The sequence below is a fragment of the Hyla sarda genome, chromosome 1 (genome assembly GCF_029499605.1).
Source record: "Hyla sarda isolate aHylSar1 chromosome 1, aHylSar1.hap1, whole genome shotgun sequence".
NCBI classification, from domain to species: domain Eukaryota; kingdom Metazoa; phylum Chordata; class Amphibia; order Anura; family Hylidae; genus Hyla; species Hyla sarda.
The window spans coordinates 215223522-215232278 of record NC_079189.1 but is presented as its reverse complement, the minus strand read 5'-3'; the positions used below and the strand labels follow the sequence as shown (position 1 = coordinate 215232278).

At 36.7% G+C, this 8757-nt stretch overlaps 9 non-coding genes across 9 annotated transcripts; all 9 read left to right on the top strand.

The window, feature by feature from the left end:
• Window positions 1–180: 180 nt before the first annotated feature.
• On the top strand, window positions 181–253 carry TRNAK-UUU (transfer RNA lysine (anticodon UUU)). The gene has a single exon. It is a non-coding gene; the product is annotated as a tRNA-Lys (tRNA).
• Window positions 254–874: 621 nt separating this feature from the next.
• On the top strand, window positions 875–947 carry TRNAN-AUU (transfer RNA asparagine (anticodon AUU)). The gene has a single exon. It is a non-coding gene; the product is annotated as a tRNA-Asn (tRNA).
• Window positions 948–1491: 544 nt separating this feature from the next.
• Window positions 1492–1564, top strand: TRNAK-UUU (transfer RNA lysine (anticodon UUU)). The gene has a single exon. It is a non-coding gene; the product is annotated as a tRNA-Lys (tRNA).
• A 2112-nt stretch (window positions 1565–3676) lies between these two features.
• TRNAK-UUU (transfer RNA lysine (anticodon UUU)) lies at window positions 3677–3749 on the top strand. Its single transcript has one exon. It is a non-coding gene; the product is annotated as a tRNA-Lys (tRNA).
• An 860-nt stretch (window positions 3750–4609) lies between these two features.
• TRNAK-UUU (transfer RNA lysine (anticodon UUU)) lies at window positions 4610–4682 on the top strand. The gene has a single exon. It is a non-coding gene; the product is annotated as a tRNA-Lys (tRNA).
• A 239-nt stretch (window positions 4683–4921) lies between these two features.
• TRNAK-UUU (transfer RNA lysine (anticodon UUU)) lies at window positions 4922–4994 on the top strand. Its single transcript has one exon. It is a non-coding gene; the product is annotated as a tRNA-Lys (tRNA).
• An 862-nt stretch (window positions 4995–5856) lies between these two features.
• On the top strand, window positions 5857–5929 carry TRNAK-UUU (transfer RNA lysine (anticodon UUU)). The gene has a single exon. It is a non-coding gene; the product is annotated as a tRNA-Lys (tRNA).
• Window positions 5930–7300: 1371 nt separating this feature from the next.
• On the top strand, window positions 7301–7373 carry TRNAK-UUU (transfer RNA lysine (anticodon UUU)). The gene has a single exon. It is a non-coding gene; the product is annotated as a tRNA-Lys (tRNA).
• Window positions 7374–8222: 849 nt separating this feature from the next.
• TRNAK-UUU (transfer RNA lysine (anticodon UUU)) lies at window positions 8223–8295 on the top strand. Its single transcript has one exon. It is a non-coding gene; the product is annotated as a tRNA-Lys (tRNA).
• The last annotated feature ends 462 nt before the right edge of the window (window positions 8296–8757 follow it).

Sequence of the window (8757 nt, the reverse complement as noted above, 5' to 3'; positions counted from 1 at the left end):
CATAGTATTTTATCTTCTAGTCTTTTTCTTACTAAGACATCAACCACTAGGAGTCAGGATAGCTCAGTTGGTAAACACATATTCTGTGTTTTTCTTGATCTTTTCAACCTTGTATTCTTTTATAGCAGAGAATTTATGTGATTTTTTTTTTGTGTGTGATTAGAAAATTGCAATTACAGAGCCTGGATAGCTCAGTCGGTAGAGCATCAGACTTTTAATCTGAGGGTCCAGGGTTCAAGTCCCTGTTCAGGCGAAATGTTCACTACATGGTATTTTGATAAAAAGTGTGATGTTTTTGACCACAAACTGTTTCATAGTAATGAATCTTCTAGTCTTTGTGTTACTAAGACATCAACCACTAGGAGTCAGGATAGCTGTGTTGATAAACACATATTTTGTGGTTTTCTTGATCTTTTCAACCTTGTCTTCTTTTAAAGCAGAGAATTTATGTTTTTTTTGTAGTGTGTGTGTGTGTGTGTGTGTGTGTGTGTGTGTGTGTGTGTGTGTGTGTGTGTGTGTGTGTGTGTGTGTGTGTGTGTGTGACTAGAAAATTGCTCTCACAGAGCCTGGATAGCTCAGTCGGTAGAGCATCAGACTTTTAATCTGAGGGTATAGGGTTCAAGTCCCTGTTCAGGCGAAATGTTCACTACATGCCATTGTGAGAATAAGTGTGATGTTTTTGACCACAAACTGTTTCATTGCAATGAATCTTCTAGTCTTTGTGTTACTAAGACATCAACCACTAGGAGTCAGGATAGTTCAGTTGGTAAACACATATTCTGTGTTTTTCTTGATCTTTTCAACCTTGTATTCTTTTATAGCAGAGAATTTATGTTATTTTTTTTGTGTGTGACTAGAAAGTTGCACTCACAGAGCCTGGATAGCTCAGTCGGTAGAGCATCAGACTATTAATCTGAGGGTCCAGAGTTCAAGTCCCTGTTCAGGTGAAATGTTCACTACATGGCATTGTGATAATAAGTGTGATGTTTTTGACCACAAACTGTTCCATAGTAATGAATCTTCTAGTCTTTGTGTTACTAAGACATCAACCACTAGGAGTCAGGATAGCTCAGTTGGTAAACACATATTTTGTGGTTTTCTTGATCTTTTCAACATTTTCTTCTTTTATAGCAGAGAATTTATGTGATTTTTTTTGTGTGACTAGAAAAATGCTCTCACAGAGCCTGGATAGCTCAGTCGATAGAGCATCAGACTTTTAATCTGAGGGTCCAGGGTTCAAGTCCCTGTTCAGGTGAAATGTTCACTACATGTCATTGTGAGAATAAGTGTGATGTTTTTGACCACAAACTGTTTCATTGTAATGAATCTTCTAGTCTTTGTGTTACTAAGACATCAACCACTAGGAGTCAGGATAGCTCAGTTGGTAAACACATATTTTGTGGTTTTCTTGATCTTTTCAACATTTTCTTCTTTTATAGAAGAGAATTTATGTGATTTTTTTTTGTGTGACTAGAAAAATGCTCTCACAGAGCCTGGATAGCTCAGTCGGTAGAGCATCAGACTTTTAATCTGAGGGTCCAGGGTTCAAGTCCCTGTTCAGGCGAAATGTTCTCTATATGGCATTGTGATAATAAGTGTGCTGTTTTTTACCACAAACTGTTTCATAGTATTTTATCTTCTAGTCTTTGTGTTACTAAGACATCAACCACTAGGAGTCAGGATAGTTCAGTTGGTAAACACATATTCTGTGTTTTTCTTGATCTTTTCAACCTTGTCTTCTTTTATAGCAGAGGATTTATGTTATTTGTTTTTTGTGTGTGACTAGAAAATTGCTCTCACAGAGCCTGGATAGCTCAGTCGGTAGAGCATCAGACTTTTAATCTGAGGGTCCAAGGTTCAAGTACCGGTTCAGGCGAAATGTTCGCTACATGTCATTGTGAGAATAAGTGTGATGTTTTTGACCACAAACTGTTTCATTGTTATGAATCTTCTAGTCTTTGTGTTACTAAGACATCAACCACTAGGAGTCAGGATAGCTCAGTTGGTAAACACATATTTTGTGGTTTTCTTGATCTTTTCAACATTTTCTTCTTTTATAGTAGAGAATTTATGTTATTTGTTTTTTGTGTGTGACTAGAAAATTGCTCTCACAGAGCCTGGATAGCTCAGTCGGTAGAGCATCAGACTTTTAATCTGAGGGTCCAGAGTTCAAGTCCCTGTTCAGACGAAATCTTCACTACATGTTATTTTGATAAAAAGTGTGGTGTTTTTGACCACAAACTGTTTCATAGTAATGAATCTTCTAGTCTTTGTGTTACTAAGACATCAACCACTAGGAGTCAGGATAGCTCAGTTGATAAACACATATTTTGTGGTTTTCTTGATCTTTTCAAAATTTTCTTCTTTTATAGTAGAGAATTTATGTGATTTTTTTTTGTGTGACAAGAAAAAAGCTCTCACAGAGCCTGGATAGCTCAGTCGGTAGAGCATCATACTTTTAATCTGAGGGTCCAGGGTTCAAGTCCCTGTTCAGGCGAAATGTTCACTATAAGGCATTGTGATAATAAGTGTGCTGTTTTTTTACCACAAACTGTTTCATAGTATTTTATCTTCTAGTCTTTGTGTTACTAAGACATCAACCACTAGGAGTGAGGATAGTTCAGTTGGTAAACACATATTCTGTGTTTTTCTTGATCTTTTCAACCTTGTCTTCTTTTATAGCAGAGAATTTATGTTATTTGTTTTTTGTGTGACTAGAAAATTGCTCTCACAGAGCCTGGATAGCTCAGTCGGTAGAGCATCAGACTTTTAATCTGAGGGTCCAGGGTTCAAGTCCCTGTTCAAGTGAAATGTGCACTATAAGGCATTGTGATAATAAGCGTGATGTTTTTGACCACAAACTGTTTCATTGTATTTTATCTTCTAGTCTTTGTGTTACTAAGACATCAACCACAAGGAGTCAAGACAGTTCAGATGGTAAACACATATTCTGTGTTTTTCTTGATCTTTTCAACCTTGTCTTCTTTTATAGCAGAGAATTTTTTTTTTTGTATGTGTGTGTGTGTGTGTGTGTTTGTGTGTGTGTGTGTGTGTGTGTGTGTGTGTGTGTGTGTGTGTGTGTGTGTGTGACTAGAAAATTGCTCTCACAGAGACTGGATAGCTCAGTCGGTAGAGCATCAGACTTTTAATCGGAGGGTCCAGGGTTCAAGTACCTGTTCTGACGAAATGTTCATTACATGGCATTGTGAGTATAAGTGTGATGTTTTTGACCACAAACTTGTATTCTTTTATAGCAGAGAATTTATGTGATTTTTTTTGTGTGTGTGATTAGAAAATTGCAATCACAGAGCCTGGATAGCTCAGTCGGTAGAGCATCAGACTTTTAATCTGAGGGTCCAGGGTTCAAGTCCCTGTTAAGGCGAAATGTTCACTATAAGGCATTGTGATAATAAGCGTGATGTTTTTGACCACAAACTGATTCATAGTATTTTATCTTCTAGTCTTTCTGTTACTAAGACATCAACCACTAGGAGTCAGGATAGTTCAGTTGGTAAACACATATTCTGTGTTTTTCTTGATCTTTTCAACCTTGTCTTCTTTTATAGCAGAGAATTTATGTTATTTGTTTTTTTTTTTGTGTGTGTGTGTGTGTGTGTGTGTGTATGTGTGTGTGTGTGTGTGTGTGTGTGTGTGACTAGAAAATTGCTCTCACAGAGCCTGAATAGCTCAGTTGGTAAAGCATCAGACTTTTAATCTGAGGGTCCAGGGTTCAAGTCCCTGTTCAGGCGAAATGTTCACTACATGGTATTTTGAGAATGAGTGTGATGTCTTTGACCACAAACTGTTTCATAGTATTTTATCTTCTAGTCTTTGTGTTACTAAGACATCAACCACTAGGAGCCAGGATAGCTCAGTTGGTAAACACATATTCTGTGTTTTTCTTGATCTTTTCAACCTTGTCTTCTTTTATAGCAGACAATTTATGTATATTTTTTTTTGTGTGTGACTAGAAAGTTGCACTCACAGAGCCTGGATAGCTCAGTCGGTAGAGCATCAGACTTTTAATCTGAGGGTCCACGGTTTAAGTCCCTGTTCAGGCGAAAGGTTCACTATATGGTATTTTGATAACAAGTGTGATGTTTTTGACCACAAACTGTTTCTTAGTAATGAATCTTCTAGTCTTTGTGTTACTAAGACATCAACCACTAGGAGTCAGGATAGCTCAGTTGGTAAACACATATTTTGTGGTTTTCTTGATCTTGTCAACATTTTCTTCTTTTATAGTAGAGAATTTATGTGATTTTTTCTTGTGTGACTAGAAAAACTCTCTCACAGAGCTTGGATAGCTCAGTCAGTAGAGCATCAGACTTTTAATCTGAGGGTCCATGGTTCAAGTCCCTGTTCAGGCATAATGTTCACTATAAGGCATTGTGATAATAAGTGTAATGTTTTTGACCACAAACTGTTTCATTGTAATGAATCTTCTAGTCTTTGTGTTACTAAGACATCAACTACTAGGAGTAAGGATAGCTCAGTTGGTAAACACATATTCTGTGTTTTTCTTGATCTTTTCAACCTTGTATTCTTTTATAGCAGAGAATTTATGTTATTTGTTTTTTGTGTGTGATTAGAAAATTGCGCTCACAGAGCCTGGATAGCTCAGTCGGTAGAGCATCAGACTTTTAATCTGAGGGTCCAGGGTTCAAGTCCCTGTTCAGGCGAAATGTTCACTATAAGGCATTGTGATAATAAGTGTGCTGTTTTTTACCACAAACTGTTTCATAGTATTTTATCTTCTAGTCTTTGTGTTACTAAGACATCAACCACTAGGAGTGAGGATAGTTCAGTTGGTAAACAGATATTCTGTGTTTTTCTTGATCTTTTCAACCTTGTCTTCTCTTATAGCAGAGAATTTATGTTATTTGTTTTTTGTGTGTGATTAGAAAATTGCGCTCACAGAGCCTGGATAGCTCAGTCGGTAGAGCATCAGACTTTTAATCTGAGGGTCCAGGGTTCAAGTCCCTGTTCAGGCAAAATGTTCACTACATGGCATTGTGAGAATAAGTGTGATGTCTTTGACCACAAACTGTTTCATTGTAATGAATCTTCTAGTCTTTGTGTAACTAAGACATCAACCACTAGGAGTCAGGATAGCTCAGTTGGTAAACACATATTTTGTGGTTTTCTTGATCTTTTCAACATTTTCTTCTTTTATAGTAGAGAATTTATGTGATTTTTTTTGTGTGACTAGAAGAATGCTCTCACAGAGCCTGGATAGCTCAGACGGTAGAGCATCAGACTTTTAATCTGAGGGTCCAGGGTTCAAGTCCCTGTTCAGGCCAAATGTGCACTATAAAGGCATTGTGATAATAAGTGTGATGTTTTTTTAACCACAAACTGTTTCATAGTATTTTATCTTCTAGTCTTTGTCTTACTAAGACATCAACCACTAGGAGTCAGGATAGTTCAGTTGGTAAACACATATTCTGTGTTTTTCTTGATCTTTTATACCTTGTCTTCTTTTATAGCAGAGAATTTATGTTATTTGTTTTTTGTGTGTGACTAGAAATTTTCTCTCACAGATCTTGGATAGCTCAGTCGGTAGAGCATCAGACTTTTAATCTGGGGGTCCACGGTTCAAGTCGCTGTTCAGGCAAAATGTTCACTATAAGGCATTGTGATAATAAGCGTGATGTTTTTGACCACAAACTGTTTCATAGTATTTTATCTTCTAGTCTTTGTGTTACTAAGACATCAACCACTAGGAGTCAGGATAGTTCAGTTGGTAAACACATATTCTGTGTTTTTCTTGATCTTTTCAACCTTGTATTCTTTTATAGCAGAGAATTTATGTTATTTGTTTTTTGTGTGTGATTAGAAAATTGCACTCACAGAGCCTGGATAGCTCAGTCGGTAGAGCATCAGACTTTTAATCTGAGGGTCCAGGGTTCAAGTCCCTGTTCAGGTGAAATGTTCACTATAAGGCATTGTGATAATAAGTGTGATGTTTTGGACCACAAACTGTTTCTTAGTAATGAATCTTCTAGTCTTTGTGTTACTAAGACATCAACCACTAGGAGTCAGGATAGCTCAGTTGGTAAACACATATTTTGTGGTTTTCTTGATCTTGTCAACATTTTCTTCTTTTATAGTAGAGAATTTATGTGATTTTTTCTTGTGTGACTAGAAAAAAGCTCTCACAGAGCTTGGATAGCTCAGTCAGTAGAGCATCAGACTTTTAATCTGAGGGTCCATGGTTCAAGTCCCTGTTCAGGCATAATGTTCACTATAAGGCATTGTGATAATAAGTGTAATGTTTTTGACCACAAACTGTTTCATAGTATTTTATCTTCTAGTCTTTGTGTTACTAAGACATCAACCACTAGGAGTCTGGATAGTTCAGTTGGTAAACACATATTCTGTGTTTTTCTTGATCTTTTCAACCTTGTATTCTTTTATAGCAGAGAATTTATGTTATTTGTTTTTTGTGTGTGACTAGAAAGGTGCACTCACAGAGCCTGGATAGCTCAGTCGGTAGAGGATCAGACTTTTAATCTGAGGGTCTACGGGTCAAGTCCCTGTTCAGGCGAAATGTTCACTACATGGTATTTTGATAATAAGTGTGATTTTTTTGACCACAAACTGTTTCATAGTAATGAATCTTCTAGTCTTTGTGTTATGTGATTTTTTCTTGTGTGACTAGAAAAAATCTCTCACAGCGCTTGGATAGCTCAGTCAGTAGAGCATCAGACTTTTAATCTGAGGGTCCACGGTTCAAGTCCCTGTTCAGGCGAAATGTTCACTATAAGGCATTGTGATAATAAGTGTAATGTTTTTGACCACAAACTGTTTCATAGTATTTTATCTTCTAGTCTTTGTGTTACTAAGACATCAACCACTAGGAGTCTGGATAGTTCAGTTGGTAAACACATATTCTGTGTTTTTCTTGATCTTTTCAACCTTGTCTTCTTTTATAGCAGAGAATTTATGTTATTTTTTTGTGTGTGACTAGAAAGTTGCTCTCATAGAGCCTGGATAGCTCAGTCGGTAAAACATCAGACTTTTAATCTGACTGTCCAGGGTTCAAGTCCCCATTCAGGTGAAATGTTCACTACATGGCATTGTGAGAATAAGTGTGATGTTTATGATCACAAACTGTTTCATAGTAATGAATCTTCTAGTCTTTGTGTTACTAAGACATCAGCCACTAGGAGTCAGGATAGCTCAGTTGGTAAACACATATTCTGCGATTTTCTTAATCTTTTCAACCTTTTCTTCTTTTATAGTAGAGAATTTATGTGATTTTTTTTGTGTGTGACTAGAGAATCGCTCTCACAGAGCCTGGATAGCTCAATCGGTAGAGCATCAGACTTTTAATCTGAGGGTCCAGGGTTCAAGTCCCTGTTCAGGCGAAATGTTCACAACATGGTGTTTTGATAATAAGTGTGATGTTTTTGACCACAAACTGTTTCATAGTAATGAATCTTCTAGTCTTTGTGTCACTAAGACATCAACCACTAGGAGTCAGGATAGTTCAGGTGGTAAACACATATTCTGTGATTTTCTTGATCGCTTCAACCTTTTCTTCTTTTATAGTTGAGAATATATGTGATTTTTTTTTGTGTGAGACTAGAGAATTTATCACAAATCCTGGATAGCTCAGTCGGTAGATTATCAGACTTTTAATCTGAGGGTCCAGGGTTCAAGTCCCTGTTCAGGCGAAATGTTCACTACATGGTATTTTGATAATAAGTGTGATGTTTTTGACCACAAACTGTTTCATAGTAATGAATCTTCTAGTCTTTGTGTTACTAAGACATCAACCACTAGGAGTCAGGATAGCTCAGTTGGTAAACAAATATTTTGTGGTTTTCTTGATCTTGTCAACATTTTCTTCTTTTATAGTAGAGAATTTATGTGATTTTTTTTGGGTGTGACTAGAAAAATGCTCTCACAGAGCCTGGATAGCTCAGTCAGTAGAGCATCAGACTTTTAATTTGAGGGTTCAAGTCCCTGTTCAGGCGAAATGTTCACTATAAGGCATTGTGATAATAAGTGTGATGTTTTTGACCACAAACTGTTTCATAGTATTTTATCTTCTAGTCTTTGTGTTACTAAGACATCAACCAAAAGGAGTCAGGATAGTTCAGTTGGTAAACACATATTCTGTGTTTTTCTTGATCTTTTCAACCTTGTCTTCTTTTATAGCAGAGAATTTATGTTATTTTTTTTGTGTGTAACAAGAAAATTACTCTCGTAGAGCCTGGATAGCTCAGTCGGTAGAGCATCAGACTTTTAATCTGAGGGTCCAGGGTTCAAGTCCCTGTTCAGGCAAAATGTTCACTATAAGGCATTGTGATAATAAGTGTGATGTTATTGACCACAAACTGTTTCATAGTATTTTATCTTCTAGTATCTGTGTTACTAAGACATCAACCACTAGGAGTCAGGATAGTTCAGTTGGTAAACACATATTCTCTTTTTTTCTTGATCTTTTTAACCTTGTCTTCTTTTATAGCAGAGAATTTATGGGGTTTTTTTTGTGTGTGACTAGAGAATTGCTCTCACAGAGCCTGGATAGCTCAGTCGGTAGAGCATCAGACTTTTAATCTGAGGATCCAGGGTTCAAGTTCCTGTTCAGGTGAAATGTTCACTACATGGTATTTTGATAATAAGTGTGATGTTTTTGACCACAAACTGTTTCATAGTAATGAATCTTCAGGTCTTTGTGTTACTAAGACATCAGCCACTAGGAGTCAGGATAGCTCAGTTGGTAAACACATATTCTGTGATTTT